Below are 16,550 nucleotides of genomic sequence, written 5' to 3'. Positions count from 1 at the left end.
TTTACAGGACCCCTCTGTTAAAGTCTGCATGGCAAACGATAGTTATGCTATTATGCATGGCTTTCGTAGAGCGCAATTAGCGTGAAGTGCTAGCTAGAATCTACATCCAGTAATTCACTGCTTTGACATAGCAACCGTAGGTAACAGAACTTGTTTACTGCTGTTGCTAATGTCATAAAGGAATTCCACTATTCTCTAACTGGCCTCTTAGAGCCTGTAGGGAAAGGGATAGGGGCAGGGTGCATAGCTTCCAGAGCAGAGAAAATGACCAGAGTAAGGGGTAGGTTGTATTAGGTATGTGTTTTTAAACATTTGGGACAGAAAGGAGAGATAGTTATAGCTCCCGCATTACTTCTCTGCCCCCAGCATTGAAGTTGAATGCATGCATTGATGATTTTGGGGGTCATACGTAACATAAAATTGTAGATGGTTAAAAAGTGAATTGCAGATTTTTTTCGTGTGTTTTATGTGACAATGTAAACAACCCTAGCATTGCTCTTGTTGATTTGATGCGACTTGGGACACCTCTGTGAAAAACGTCCACGTTAATCACTGTTACCAATCTATAATTCAGTATAGGTTTGCACCCCTTACATCATTGGTGCACCTGATACTTATCACAACCTGGAAGGGCCAGAATTGTGCCGTGCAGTCTTATAAGAATTGGGGCTGGCAGTATAGGAGAAGAGGAAGTAGAGGAGGAAAATGGTTGTCTAGAATGTGCGCAGTGAATGGAATCTGAAATCGTGTAGCCTGGATACCCAGGGGCTTGTCTACTCATCAGAATGGTCCTTGCATAGTATTGATCTTGATCAGGCTTACTCAAAGAGATTCTTTAACACTGTCTTGAGTAGGAAAGAGAACAATGAACACACTGCCATTAACAATTATTGATCTTCTCTGATGGTTTCTTGTTATCCAGTATTAGGGGTGTCTTTCATAGATTCACATGCCTGAATCTTTCCCCGTCGTCGAGACTGGAGCCTCCGGTACATAGAAAAGTAATGTCCTATAGACATACATAGAGAAAAATAGGCCTAAGGGCCTCCCCTTAGTAGCCTATCCTTGTCCTTATGTAAAAAGGACCAAACTCTTAGAGCCAGCCAATCAGCTATCCCCTCCCTCTAGAACCTTCCTGACAGGAGCCTCAGTCCCTCAGATTTTCTACTGCACGTGGTGCTAGGGAGTCTCCAGCCTGAGTTCTCCTCAGGATTTCTTCAAAACCAACTTGTTCACTTTTAAAGTGAGTTCTTTCTTCAAAATCTTGAACAGGATTACTTCAAGCCACTTATCACTGCAGTAAGTGATTTATTTCTTCAAAATTCTGGCATGTCTGATTCCCAGAAGAAAGCCCTTTTCAGGGCCTGCTCTTCATGTGGGAAGAAAAGGCTACATGTGGATGACAAGCATGACCTCTGCCTATATTTCCTTTATCCTGACCACATACCTAAAGACTGTAAGATATGTAGGTCTTTCCCTCAAAAGACCTTGAGGGACAGAGGGTCGCCTGCTCATCTGGCTGGACAGACTTAAGGAGAGGGATAATGTGGAATCCTCAGAGGGAAGCTTTTCAAGGACCTCTGAAGTCTCCCTGAAGAGGCCAAGAGTGGCGTCCTCTGGCCCCTCAGACACTCCTCCTATGAAGGCACAAAAGAAGTCTTCAGAGGCAAGATCGACAAAATCTTCGGTGTCTGAAAAGGATTCTCAGGCTTTTAAGAAGCCTACCCAGTCGTCCAGCAAACTTGCGACATCCTCCTCAGCGCAAAAAAGAGTTGTGGCGCCAGTTTGTCTCCACAGCGACGACGACTGTGTCAACGACGACAGCGTCGTCAGTTTTCTCGTCGACGACGACCACTCCATCGTCTTCGGCAGGTAAACCTATTCCATCTATAACCCTGCTGAAGCCGTCGTCTGCGTCCAAAAGCTCGTCGACGGCGAAGATTGCCCCGATGACGACATCGATGAAGAGCCCCCCGTCGACGGGAGGATTGACGACGAAGACGTCGACGACGTCGACGAGGAATGAATCGCCGACTAGCGCATCGCCGACTAGCGCATCGCCGACGAGCGCATCGCCGACGAAGAAAATATCGTCTACGGAGGCACCGTCGACGAAGGTCATGCCGTCGACTAGGGTACCGTCGACGGAGGAATCGTCGACATTGGTCATTACCGAGCCATGGAAGAAATCCAAGCTGATAGAAACGTCGTCTAGGACCCTACCACCGTCGACAACACCAATGACGACGGCAGGGGATCCTGCAAAAGGTTCTGTGTCCGGCAAACTGACCAAGAAGCAGATTACACCAGAAACAACGTCACCAAGTAAGGTGCAAACTCATTTGCCTACGGAGATTCTCCAGAGTGAGGAATCTGAAGAAGAACTCCTGGATCAGGCTACTTCCCCTTCAGACCTTCACGTGAAATGTCAGAGCACGGACGAAGAACAGGAGGAGATGAGCTACCAGGAACACTCTTTCCGAGCTCAGGTTCGCACGGAGGTCACCCCGATGGTATGCCTTCCCGTTTCAATTGTAAATGACCTTAAATACCTTATCCGGGACTACAAACTGTGTTTCCCGGAATCTCCGGCAACGGAGACAGGGGGCCCGACGCCTACTGCAAATACACCAGCGGCAGCCCCAAAACAGACACGGCCAACTACTCAGGTCCGCCATGAGAAAGTGCCACCTCAAGTGATAGAATCATCAGATGAGGAGGCTGAAGAAATGGAAGAGGGGGAAGTCCAAGAAGACCACACGGATCACGATGAGGAGGAAGAGTATGTGGCATCTTCCCCAGCTTCACCCCAGCCGCGCCAAGCAGATTCACCGCCAGTGGACATTTGCGGTTTCCACAGAATAGTGGAAAGAGCAGCGAAGCGATTTCATATGGTGATGGAATCGACTGAGACCGAGTGCTTCTTACATGACTTCAAGGAGCAAACAAAGAAGACAACGAAGTCGATCCCAATAATAGAATTTCTCTGGGACCAGGGAAAGAAACTGATGCTGACGCCGGCCTCTGTACCTGCGGTTGTTCCACGCCTGGATAAAAAATACAAGGCTCCAACCACAGCCCCAGCTTGCCTTAATGGGCACCCGAAACCGGATTCGGTCGTAACCCAGGCGGCCCAAAAGAATTCTCGCAGCCCTTCCTCTCCTCTGTCAGCCCCACCGGACAAGGAAGGCAGGAAGTTGGACACAATCGGTAAAAGGTTTACTACGACATCGGCCATGACCATCAAGGTGGCCAACTCCATAGCCCTGTTAGGGCGTTATAACCGCCAACTTTGGGAAGATATAGCCCCATATATAGCGGAACTGCCAGACACAGTTCAGGAGAAGGTCAAGGCACTGCTTACGGAGGGTCAAACCTCGGCAGCTGAGATCATTGATTGTGCCATAGATGTAGCCATGACGGGCTTTCGACAACTAGCTGGGGCAGCAGTCCTGCGCCGTCAGGGATGGCTTAAGGCAACATCATTCAGGCAGGAGGTGCAGACGAAGGTGCTGGACATGGCCTTCGACGGCCAACACCTTTTCGGGGACAAGATTGACGAGGCGCTCCAAGCGATCAAGAAAGACACTGATACTGCTAGAGCACTTGGTACTTTGCAGGCAAGGAATCAGTCCTTTCGAGGCAACAAATCCAGGGGCCAGTCCTCCTACAGGGGATCCTATCAAAATAGGTCCTCGTATTCCTACCAGAATAAATCCCAGTACCAGCAGAAGCAGCAACAAGGTCGTCAGACTTCTTATGGGAGATCAAACTTCAGGGGCAAAAACCAGAAGAGGGGCACTGGCGGACGCCAGTGACCAATTACTCCAGCCAGTCCAGCAACTATATCCCTCATTAAAGATTGGAGGAAAATTGACCTATTTCCTAGAAAATTGGCATCTCATCACCACAGATCGGTGGGTACTCCAATTAATAAGATTCGGCCATTCCCTGGAGTTCACCACCATCCCACCTGCAACCCCTCCCCGCAGGCTTCCGCACAAACATCTACGACTGCTGCTCCAAGAAATATCTGCGATGTTGAAGAAAGGAGCGATCGAGCGAGTTCCATAGTCTCAAAGAGGGAAGGGATTCTATTCCCGCTTCTTTCTTATACGCAAGAAGGAGAAAAAGTGGAGGCCCATACTAGACCTCAGGGCACTCAACTCTTTCCTGAAGAGTCAGTCGTTCAGGATGGTGACGATCCAAGAAATACTAGGCATTCTAGAAAAAGGAGATTTTATGACATCTTTGGATCTCCAGGATGCCTACTACCACATCCCGATACTCAAGGGGCACAGAAAATTCCTGAGATTCGAGGTGTCAGGACAGCACTACCAATTCAAAGTCCTACCGTTTGGCCTCAAATCCGCACCGCGGATTTTCACCAAGTGCCTTTCACCTGTGGCAGCTTTCCTGCGTCAAATGGGTCACCAAGTCTTCCCCTACCTCGACGACTGGCTGGAAAAGGCACCTTCAGCTGCAGGCGCGACCGAATCCTCCAACGCCTGCACCAATCTTTTTCAACAACTAGGATTGACTCTCAATCACGAGAAATCCTGCATGTCCCCAACAAGAAACATCACCTTCCTCGGGGCGACCTTGAACACGGAATGCGCAAGGGCATTTCCTTCAAAGGAAAGGGAAAACAAAATAATATCTCTGGCCACGGCTGTGGCATCAAAGAAGTCCCTAAGAGTTAGAACCTACAAATCACTCCTAGGAATGATGTCTTCTTGTATACTCCTCATCCCTCACTGCAGACTCAGGATGCGTCCATTGCAAGAAGCCCTCTCGAACCAATGGACACAGAGTACAGGTTCTTTCGAAGACATTGTGAAGATAACACCGCAAATATCCAAGAGCCTGGAATGGTGGAGAGATCACAAGAATTTGTCTATAGGACTGCCATTCCTACTTCCAGCAGCACCTCTGGTGATCACCACCGATGCATCCCTGGAAGGCTGGGGAGCCGTCCTACAGGACCTCCAAGTAAGCGGCAAATGGACAAATCAGGAGAAGCAACTCCATATCAATCTTCTGGAACTGAGGGCTGTGTATCTGGCGCTACAAGCCTTTTTACCACGCATCCAGAACTCCCAGGTGCTCGTCAGAACGGACAACACCACGACGATGCACTATCTCAACAAACAGGGAGGAACGAGTTAGCTCACTCTATCACGCGAATCGCAAAAGGTCTGGAACTGGCTTGTACTCCATGGGATTATGCTCAGGGTGGACTATGTCCCGGGCAAGGACAACACCATTGCGGACGCCCTAAGCAGACAGAAATCCCTCTCCCACGAATGGGAGCTCGACAAGAGTATGCTGGATCACATATTCTCAGAATGGGGAGTCCCAGGAATCTACCTGTTTGCCACCAAGGAGAACGCCAAATGCCCAAACTACGCAAGCTGGCGTCCCCAACCAAGGTCACTCGGAAATGCTTTTTCCATAGGTTGGTTCAGCGTATTTGCGTACGCTTTCCCACCGTTTCCAATGATTTCCAGGGTTCTCAGAAAGATGAAGGCGGAGCCCTGTACCCTGATCCTAATTGCCCCGTTCTGGCCGAGGCAGCACTGGTTCTCGGATCTTCATCGCCTCTCCATCAGGACACCGATTCGTCTGAAGCAGCACCCGAACCTGCTGACAATGTCCAACGGGCAGGTGCAATACCCGAACCTGCAAATGCTCAGGTTATCGGCCTGGCTCCTGAGCACAGAGAGTTCTGTCATCTAAACATCCCGCAGGAATGCAGGGACGTGCTGGCAAAAGCAAGAGCGGACAGTACCAATAAAACGTACTCTCTAAAATGGAAGCGATTCTGCACATGGTGTTTAGAGAAAGGCCTGAGACCACTCCATATCACACCCGAACAGATATTGCCATATCTACTACACTTGGCACAGTCAGGATTGGCGCACGCATCCATAAAGGTGCATCTGGCGGCCATTTCACGATTCACCAGGACCTACAAAGGACCGTCTCTCTGGTCCAATAGGCTTATCAAGCAGTTCCTAAAGGGACTATATAGATCCTTCCCAAGACCTAGAGGGGTCCCACCGACATGGCACCTCAATGTAGTCCTTCACCAACTCATGAAGCACCCTTTTGAGCCCATTCATCGAGCATCCATCAAGTACATCTCATGGTAAACGGCTCTGCTGCTCGCTCTAACATCTGCCAGGAGAGTCAGCGAGCTACAGGCTCTATCCATTCAGGAACCCTTCATGCAGTTCAAACAAGACAGGGTGGTGTGGAGGACAAATCCTAAGTTCATACCGAAAGTGCCTTCAGACTTTCACCTTAATGAACCGATGGTTCTACGTTCCTTCTTTGCAAACCCTACCACCGCAGCAGAAAGGACGCTACACTCCTTGGACCTCAAAAGGTGTCTAAAGTTTTACATAGACAAAACAAAGAGCTTCAGGAAGTCATCACAGCTATTTGTGGCCTACAGTAGGCCAAGGATGGGTATGCCTCTAACGAAACAGAGCATCTCAAGGTGGATCTCCTCAGCGATAGCATTCTGCCATGACGGGGCCGGACGGCCTTTGAGAGCTAAGGTTGCAGCGCATTCCACCAGAGCAATGTCCACAGCAGCGCTGTTCGCTGGAGTGCCGATTTTGGACATATGTAGAGCGGCGACGTGGAAGTCACCGCACACCACCTCCAGACACTACTGCCTGGATGCTGAACTTATGAAGGATGCAGCAGTGGGCCAGGCGGTGCTTCGCCATCTATTCCAATGAGGTGAGCCTTCCAACATCCCGCCATCCTGGTATGCACATCTCTTGCTGCTATGATATATTGATGTATGCCAATGTTTCAAAGTCGCATGGTAATATGTGTATTATCTAAAATGACTATATGGCATGATTACATCAGAAATGTGCATAATGTATTGCTGACTACTCTGATTCAAGCATGTGAATCTATGAAAGACACCCCTAATACTGGATAAGAAACGCGTTACTTACCTGTAACAGCAGTTATCCAGTATTGGTGTCTTTCATAGATTCACATGCAACCCTCCCGCCTCCCCTGGAAGAACTCGCGTCTCTCTCTAACTGTATTACGCCTACCTAGCTTGGTGCGTACGAAAATCTGAGTGACTGAGGCTCCTGTCAGGAAGGTTCTAGAGGGAGGTGATAGCTGATTGGCTGTCTCTAAGTTTGGTCCTTTTTACATAAGGACAAGGATGGGCTACTAAGGGGAGGCCCTTAGGCCTATTTTTCTCTATGTATGTCTATAGGACATTACTTTTCTATGTACCGGAGGCTCCCGTCTCGACGACGGGGAATGATTCAGGCATGTGAATCTATGAAAGACACCGATACTGGATAACTGCTGTTACAGGTAAGGAACGCGTTTCTTTCACTGAAACCCTTGTACTTAGCAAGATTGGGATCAAGTGCTTGACAAGGTAGTATCTATTACAGAGATTAAAAATCCTGCTAGAGGAGCTATACCTGGTACTGACTGTCCAACTATATGATGCCCCATAAGTCAGTAACAGCATGTTTTGCATGTTCCACTGCAGGGTATTGAACGAATCCCTGGCACCTAAAATCAAGATGTTAAGGATCTGGCACCACGAAGTAGTCAAGATTGGATGACTAATGGTGATCTACCTACTTGACCTACTCCGAACTATTTATGGCAAAGGTGGTCTACTTAGCCTACTCCAAGCTTTTTATTGCAGAGGCTATGTCTACTTAGCCTACTCTGAGCTGTTTATGGCCTAGTCCTTCATCTTTGAGGGTGTCATCAGTAAGATAAGAATAAAAGACAATAAGGCTGTTTAGTGTGTTATACCAAAGGATAAAGTAGTATTAAAGTACACAAGGTCCTTGAAGCTTTATAATAGGAGTCCATTAAAGTCCTCTATGGTAAATAATTATTTTAGCCACAATATGTAATCACATGCATGCTGGGTGATCAGCCACTCCAGCAGTAGAAGGTGCTGAACCACAGATAATTACAGATTCTCTTGGTAGCACTCTTTGTGATGTAAACATCTCTATGTAGTGAATGTCATGGTAAAGTATGATGCAAAGTCTTTAGATTTGTATTTGCTATGTTTAGTTCAAACTGTGCATATTGCTGCTCCTGACTCGGAACAAGATTGTACATGATCTATGTTCTATAAACTTCTGTCCTTCGTGAAGTGGGCATTAGTAATCACTAAACGGTCATGTTTGCAGCTCAAACTGTTAATGGTGCTTGGTTTGTAAGCACCAAGCATCCAGACTATGAAAGCTGCCATTAATTTATTCCAACTAATGGCTGCATTATATTTTCAAAGGACTTGTGGCAGATATTTTACTGTGCATCTATGTAAATCAGTGTTACTCCCATACTGTTTTTGATTTTTACTGAACATACAGGCAGGTGAGCCCTCCCTTTCCTACTAATTTTGTTTTGGCACCTAAATGCTGACTTTTAATGGAGTATGTTTCAACTCATTCTTCAAACCTGTTCCTCAGATTTTCCCAGCAGCGGCTTGGACCTTTAACATACATTCCTATAGTTTTCTCACTGGTGTACTTTTGAGCGCTGGGTCAGCTTTATGTTGTATAATCCATTCCTTTGCTTGACCGAGCTTACCCCTTTACCGCATTTGCAGATTTCCCTTTCTATTCTTTTTTTCCCCGTGTCTTGGGACTGGAGGGAGAAAAAGTTAAGGAGTTAATCACCACATGAACACTGCTATCCTGTCCCATAATGTTTTGATACCAACTCCCACCCGCCACGGTGACTCACCTAGGTCAACAGTAGTGTTAGCAGAAGAGTTTTTATATTCTAAATAGAGTAGATGTGCCAATTATGTAAGTGACTTGGGTTGTACCTCTGGTCACTGGAGTGTCAAACTTTCCAATAATTTGACAATGAGATTTAAACCTATCTGATTTACTACCAGTGAGTAGCATTTTTGGTCAACGTCAGACCAAATTTGCTGAATGTCTGGCTCTGTCTTGCTTTTATTTAACCAATTGTTTTGTATTTTTGCCTCTGTTTTAGTGTTGCATTTTACTTTCAAAGAGTTTTATTCAAATGCAGGAATCGATTGCTTTCCTCTGTCAAGCCAGCAGCTGTAAAACTTATTCTGACCTATTTGATGGCGCTATTGCTGGCAGTATGAGTGATCAAGGGGTGTGAAATATTCTGTTTGAAGGATGGTGAAGAGATGATTGGATATCTGTGCATTTCTTATATCTAGGAAAGGAACTACGTACAAGAATAGCAGTAGTCTAACACGATTTTGTTTCTTGGTTATCTGTGGCTAATACCTTTCTTAGCACATGCAATGTTTTAGTTTCCAAGATCACTGACTTCTCTCTCTTGCTCTGTCCCTGTTCTTTTGCTCTTCCTGCTCTGCAGCTGATGTCGCTCGATGAACCAGATATCACAGAGGTTTTATAGTTCTGTTCTCCTCCCCATTTCCCAATACTATGTGAATCCTCTAGTGGCTATTACTTTTTGGAAGTAATCGGGCTCGGATTCCTCATTATCTTCCATAAAAAGTGATACTTGGCCGATTACTTTGCAACTATAGAAGGCTGCATCAGGGGCTTTTTGTATGGAAGGTGACTGACCTTGTAAAGTGCGCATGGGATGTGACCTTTCTGGATTGCGCCTGGATGGGTGGCTGCTGAATGTTGGGTTTGGTGAAGAGGTAAATGGTGGATGCAAGAACGCTATATGCCAGGAGTGATTGCAAGTTGAGACTAAACACAATGTCTGGAGGGTAGAGTGTTTGGTAGCGTCTGCTTCTATTTTCCTTCTGGCAAGTAATCATCTTCTAGTCGTCGTGATCATGATAACCTCTGTGCCTCATGTACTCCTGGGGGACTCTCCACTGCTGGCAAATGTAGTGATTTTCTGGCACACGCAGCCTGCAGGAAGATGCTGCACAAATTCAACCGCTTTTGCGTTTGCACAGCTTCCACTGATACCTTCTTTTGGCAGAAAACTGATCAAAGCCCATTGGTTACCAGTGGACAATCGGTATCTCCTAGTTGGTAAAAAGGATGAAGGATTAACAAAACATGGCTGGGGTGAACTATGGAAATAAAGGAAACTGATCTTATGTCCAGCAAGTTCATAATCCCCCAGGAGTGAGTTGTAGTTTTGTCTGTGGCTTCCTTGTCTGTCCTTCTCTACTTTTCTGTCTTGCTATATCTGCTATCCGAACCTTAAGTTTTAGTCCCCTCCAAATTGCATTGAAATATAGGTCTCCCTATGAGGAAAAAACCGGGTTCTTGCTCCTTTTGCAAATTAGTTTGGAGGGTTCGGATAGCATAGCAGTCATTCCCAGCCCTAAGTTTGGTGGTATCATTGCTTTGTGAGTCATTGTAAAAAAGTGATGTTCCTTGCATAGTGTTTTGAAATATCAATACAAATATCACCGGTGGTTCTTTGACGGCTGTTGATTGCTCCTGTTTCGGAAAGTTGCTAATGCCGAAAGGGAGAGGGATGTTTTACCACTGTATCATTTTTACATAGTGTGTGTTTTTATGCATCTGATGAATTCTTGTCTCCAGTTTCTGCATTTACTGCCTGTAGGAGGGCAGTACTGTTGAAAATAGATCTAATGATGTCCCAGTGAAAGCTCCTACAGACAAACCATAATCCTTCCGGTATTAGTACAAAGGATAGGAATCTTAATGCTTCAGATTTGTGTTTGCTTCGCTGGACATGCCATGTAGAGATATCTTCTGTTAGCAATGACTAAAGATAGTCCAGGATGCTTGCTGGTGTGTGGGTCACATCCGCAAACCTTCAACTGGGCTGCTTCTTCCGGGAGGGTGAGAAAAGTGCAAGCGGAATGAAATATTCCGGGGTGGGATAAATCTTTTGGGTCAGGCCACAGGGATTAGTACCCCAAAATGCACCACTCAGTCCTTGTGTTTGCGTTGTTGAGCCTCGTACTGCGGAGACAGCTAGGCATATCTGAACGGATAACTATATGGTTGTGGATCCAGGATCCGCACCAGATAGCATTCCAGGCAAGACCACATGAAAAGGACCTTGCTGCTGTCCGTGGAGTGGAGCATCACTTTCACGTTTTGATGGAGACCTGTGGCACAAGGGAGAAGCAGGAGGTTGAAATAGACTGGCAAACAGGAATTTTACACCAGCTATATTGTTTCTTTGTTTAGCATTGGGCTGAGGTATTAGGCGCTTTCGAAACACACACACACACACACAACATGGTAAAGTGAACCATTGTTAAACACAAACTAAACAGGAAGAGAAACATTGGCAAAACCAATTAATGTGATCGACATCTAGCCGCAGATTCCTTAATGTAGAATATCCCCAGGCGTCAGAGTGGATCTGGAAAAAACTTTGCAGCAGCACCTCTGCATGCCGGGGGACGGCGCCACACAACCCCGCCCTGACGTTGTCCACGTACGTGATGTCAGCGAGGTCATACAAGTCCCTCCCGGCGCGCTGACGTCAGTTTCCTCCTTTTTCGCATGCAACGTGGATCCGGAGTGAGTGGTTCCTCTGGCCTGTTTTCAGGCCTTGTCACTTTGCGTCGGGGAACAGTGCGCGATACCTTCGGGCTTTAAAACTTGTAATTCCTGTTCGTGACAGATGTTCGCGAAGGACCCGCATCTCATTTGTATGTGGTGTCTGGGCGAGCGCCATGACTCCACAGATTGCGAGGCGTGTCAACACCTGAAGCCGAAGTCTCTGCGCGAGAGCCATATGAAGCTTCTCTCGGCGCGGTTGTCCAGGTCGGAGTTGTCTCGCGCCCCCTTGGAATTTGTTGAGCTTCCTCAGGAGCTCTCAGATCCGGCAGACTTTTCGCCTCCCCAGGGGCCTAGTCAGGATCCTCATTCTTCAATGGGACTCCCTTCCGTGGAACATTGGTCGCACCCTCACTGTCTTGGGAGGGTCAGTTTACAACCCTCCCCCATTGATGAGTTGTCCCCTCCGCGGAGGGATACCGAGGCCGGTGCGGATTTTTTGTGGGTGGTGTCATTGTCCACCCGCATTTTAAACATGCAACCCCCTTCTGCCCCCTTGTCTGTGGACCCCTTGCTTGAGGTCCTTCATCGGGGGTCCGGGAATGGGGAGCCACTTCTACCCTTTGAGGCTTCCCTTTATGATACCCTTTTAGGTACCTGGGTCTGGCCTGCTTCAGGTGACCCGGTGGCTCGTTCAGTTTTGCACCGCCACCGTCCAGCTCCGCATGATCCGGTTTGTCTTTTTGTGCACCCTGATGTTCAAGGGTTTGTGTTGCAGACTGCTTTTCCCTCCCTGCCCCCTCTAACGCTTCCTCCCTCTCAGGAGTCAGATGCCTAGAGTCATGGGGCAGGAACGTCTTTGCTTCCACTAGTGCGGCCCTACGGTCCTTAAATACTATGTGTGTTTTGGTGCGGGCTACCTCTACCCTGTGGGACTCTGCAGTCTTTGCTTTCAGCCACCTCTGAAGGTGCTTGGGTTGATCTCCTTCCCCTCCTCCGGGTTGGTTGCGACCTTGCTGAATTCACAATCCACTCAGCCTTAGATACTGCGGATTCTTTGGGCCGTGCTATGGCGAGCTCTGTTGCCTTAAGGCGTCACGCTTGGTTGCGTGATAGTGTCTTCCCTGAAAATATCCGGGAGCGACTAGTTGATTTACCTTTTCATGGGGTTTTGCTGTTTGATGCTCACGCCAAGTCGGCGGTTCACCAGCTCTTTGCGGGCTTTCGTCCTCCCACTTAGGTCTTCTTAGGCCTATCTTCCGTGGTGATACTTTTTCTTTTTGCATCATTTAGATGCGCTTTGTGTTTAACATGGGTGGTGAACTTATGTCTTCTTTTTCTGTGGTCAAGGGTGATTACTCTTTTATTGGCATCCCTTGGATGCGTTTTGCTTTGAGCTGCCTGTTGGCCTACCGTGGCCGTGTTCCACAGATTGCTGTGTCTGGTCCTCTGACTGGTATTGAGCCGGTGGCTCAGCTCGGTATTGTCATATGGCTAGGAACTCATGTTCACGGGTTCAGTTCGTTACTGCGTTCTTTTAGCTTGGCTTATTGCCCTAAGAGATGTTCCCCGTTGTTTGGGGTATGCATACTCCATGTGGGGTACTTGTATGCTATTATATAGCCTTGCTTATCTCACGTGGGGCTGGAGATCCTGTGGGCTCCATGCGTTGCTTGGTAGTCCGTTGTACGGTGCTCTGTTTTTTCCTGGTACCATCTTCTCACCCCCTGGTCATTCTGCCTGTTGTCTGTTCCACTTCCTTGAGAGGTTGCATGATCTCCTCTTCAAAAGCGGCTCCTACCTGCCCTTACTGTACTAGGTGTGCTCCGGTAGGGGCATGTTCATGCTCCTGGCTTGTTCTCTCTACATATTTATATGTTTGCACATTTATGTATGCGTGCCGGTTGCCTTGGTAGTCCCTTTCCTTCGTCGCCACCTCTTTTCGAGGCTGCGAGGTAAACATCAATATCTCCATGTGTGAGGGAGCTTTCCGGAGTTGTTGCAAGCATCCCACAGGTTCTTCCTTGTTTCCACTTCCTGGCGTGATTCCCCAATTTGGCAAATGCCCCCTTTTTGATGTCCGACACTGTGCGTGTCTTTTCTGGAGTGTTTGGTCGTGGATTCTGATGCTCTTTCCACGATTCGTTAACTTGATGTTTTTGGCCACATCCTTAGGATATGCTACTGCCTGCAAGTCTATATTGTGGGTTGTTTCTCACTTTGGTCATACTGCCCGGTCGGGCATTTGTTTCTTGTGTAAGTCACTTTAGGGTCTCTGTTTTGACTGCTGCCTGTCTCTACGTGCTTCAGCAGGTTTAAACTTGATGATATTCACCCCTATTTTCCATTTTTGGGAATGAATGTGCTCTTGGCATGATTCTTGTCCCGCTAGCTTTTCCAAACGCATTGCTCTGATTCTAGTTCTTGCCTTTTGGGATCTTGGAGCCTTCCTTCTATAGGCTAGTCTGTTAGGCTCTGGTTGCATCTCTTCAGGTTCTTTTCGAGCTTGGGTTGGTGTCCTCATCGTGCGCCATTACGCGGCGAGTTGTCTTCCTCTCCCTCTCTCACCCTCTCTCTTTGCTCTGGTATGGGGCTCATGCCGTTCTACCTGTCATTTGTTTAATACCAGTATGCTGTAGCGCCATTATGGCACTTTTAGGATACCTGCCATCCTGTTGCTGCTCTTCCAAGCTGCTTGGGTTGCTGTATGGCTGTTCCACCACAGCCGCCCCCTTTATCCGTCACTCTGTTGCCCGATCGGATGCTTGGCGGTTGGTTCTGTCGCAGACCCACCTCCCCTTTGGGGTATGGCTGTTGTATCTATTCTAAGTTAAGGAATCTGCGGCTAGATGTCTCTATCAGATGGAACTGTTACTTACCTTCGGTAACGATGTATCTGGTAGAGACGTTGTCTAGCCGCCGATTCCTTAACGCCCACCCAGCCTCCCCGTTCTGCAAGGACCTTGCCAAGTGGGGTTCTCCGCTGGTCCCCCGGTTACAGTTGGCAATAGCTTTTTCTCTTATGGGAGCTCACATTGTTGTGTCCCTTTGAGGTTTGCCAGAATACCATTGACTCCCTCTCAGGGGTTTCTGTCACAATAATACTGTTGGCTCCCTCTCAAGGGTTTCTTATCTGTAAAATAAGGCCTTTTCCATTGTCCTTCACCAGGAGATTCCTCTTCATTTTCTTCTTCTCCTGCTGTCTTTCCGCCTTCTCTGTTGGCTCAGGCTTCTGGACACCTCTATGGTAGTCTTCTTGGAGGTTCTGTTCGCCTGTTTCAGACCTCCGTTCCCATAGAGCGGTGCTAGACTTTTCATTCCTACGGTAGACTGTTGTCTCTCTATGCTCGGTTCTTGCTGGACGGCACAGTTCTACATGGTACTCAGTCTATTTTCGTCTGTTCTGCATAGTAATAAGTCTATTTCTGTCTGAGATATTCTTCCCTTGTTGAACTTAGGAAGGGTCTTCGCTTAGCTTGCGAGGTTCTTTCTCACAGCTTTTTCACCTATATGTAGGTAGTGTCTAATTCTGTCATTTACGGTGGTGTCTTGCTCCATCCTTTTTATTCACAAATTTTCATCCATCGCACACTGTTCCCATACTTTCACAGTTTTGTGATTGGTGGCTACGTGTTGTCGCGGAAAAGTTTCTCCGAAGAAAACTAACGTAAGTGCGCCGGGAGGGACTTATATGACCTCGCTGATGTCACGTATGTAGACAGGGTGGGGTCGTGTGGCTCCATCCCCGTCCGCGCAGAGGTGCTGCTGCAAAGTTTTTTCCGAATCCAGTCTGACGCCTGGGGATATTCTAAGTTGAGGAATCTGCGACTAGACAACGTCTCTACCAGATACATCGTTACCTGAGGTAAGTAACTCGTACGTGTTGACTTTGGGACCTTTTGGCTTTGCCAATCCTTATTGGCAAAGCTGTACTGCATTGGTAGAAAGCAAAATACTTTATGCTGAAGTTGTGCAACCTCGACAAAAAAAAGAAATGAATCCTGACCCCACACGCACATACTGCTTTTTTTACTGACTTAGGGAGTACCAGTTAAAGATGGCTGACTTTACTTGGCACAATTAAAAGACTAATCTAATAGACGTCTAGCCGCAGATTCCTTAACTTAGAATATCCCCAGGTGTTAGACTTGATGGGGAAAATCTTTCGCAGCAGCACTTCTGCGCGCCGGGGGTGGCGCCGTCTGGCTCCACCCTGGCATCCACGGACATGTCAGCGGAGCCATATATGCCCCTCCCGGCGCACTGGCATCAGTTTTCTTCTTTTCTGCTTCCAAACGCAGATCCTGGAGAACCAGCAGTTCCTTGGCCTGGTTTTTGGGCCTTCTCAACACCCTCGGGTGTCGTTGGAACAGTGTGCAATGCCTTCTGGCTTGAAGGCTTGTGAAGCCTGTGCACGTCAGATGTCTGGCACTGACCTGCACCTCCTCTGTATGTGGTGCCTCGGTGTGCACCACGATTCCAAGGACTGACTCCTGTAAGAGGATGAAACTGAAGTCCTTGAAGGAGCGTCTCATGAAATTGCTGGCTGCACGGATGTCCGGTCCGCTCCCTCCCGTTGCTGCTCTTCTCGAGATTGGGCTCGTTCCCGAGGTCTCTCCCGCGACCGCCGTGCGACAACAGGTAAGCATAAGCACAGGCGTCGCTTACGGAGATCTTCCTCCAATGTCCATGCCACTGCCGCCCATTCCTCTCGCACGGTTCGGGTAAGGGTGCACAGCAGCCGCCTCCTCCGTATCCACCCTTTACGGGTGTTGGGGGCAACGTGTTCCCAAATGGAGGCTTATTCAAAGGCATTACAGGCTTGTTTTGAGTCGCCCCTCTCCCTGGTGCGCCTTCGGGTCCCACAGAGGTAGCAGGCACTCATGCCGGGTCCTCGTCTGCGGACGTTTCCCCAGCACCGGCTGTGAGAGTCGACATAGATTCCGGAGCCAACGCAACGCCACCGAGCCAGGTCCCAGGGCACGGCCCTCCCAGTCTGTCAGCGCATAGCCCTGTGCAGCTTCCTGCGCCTACAGAGGCGACACCGGGGTCGACGCCGGGTACTAC

The 16,550-nt window shown here is 48.1% G+C and overlaps 1 protein-coding gene across 5 annotated transcripts in view; it reads left to right on the top strand.

Moving 5' to 3' along the window:
- Positions 1 to 16,550, top strand: part of ITPR1 (inositol 1,4,5-trisphosphate receptor type 1) — a 1,957,366-nt gene that overhangs the window by 1,126,900 nt on the left and 813,916 nt on the right. The gene's annotated exons all lie outside the window — the stretch shown is intronic.

This window comes from Triturus cristatus, chromosome 9, assembly GCF_964204655.1.
Source record: "Triturus cristatus chromosome 9, aTriCri1.1, whole genome shotgun sequence".
NCBI lineage: Eukaryota > Metazoa > Chordata > Amphibia > Caudata > Salamandridae > Triturus > Triturus cristatus.
The sequence above is the reverse complement of the archived record's forward strand: the minus strand, read 5'-3'. Positions and strand labels throughout refer to the sequence as shown.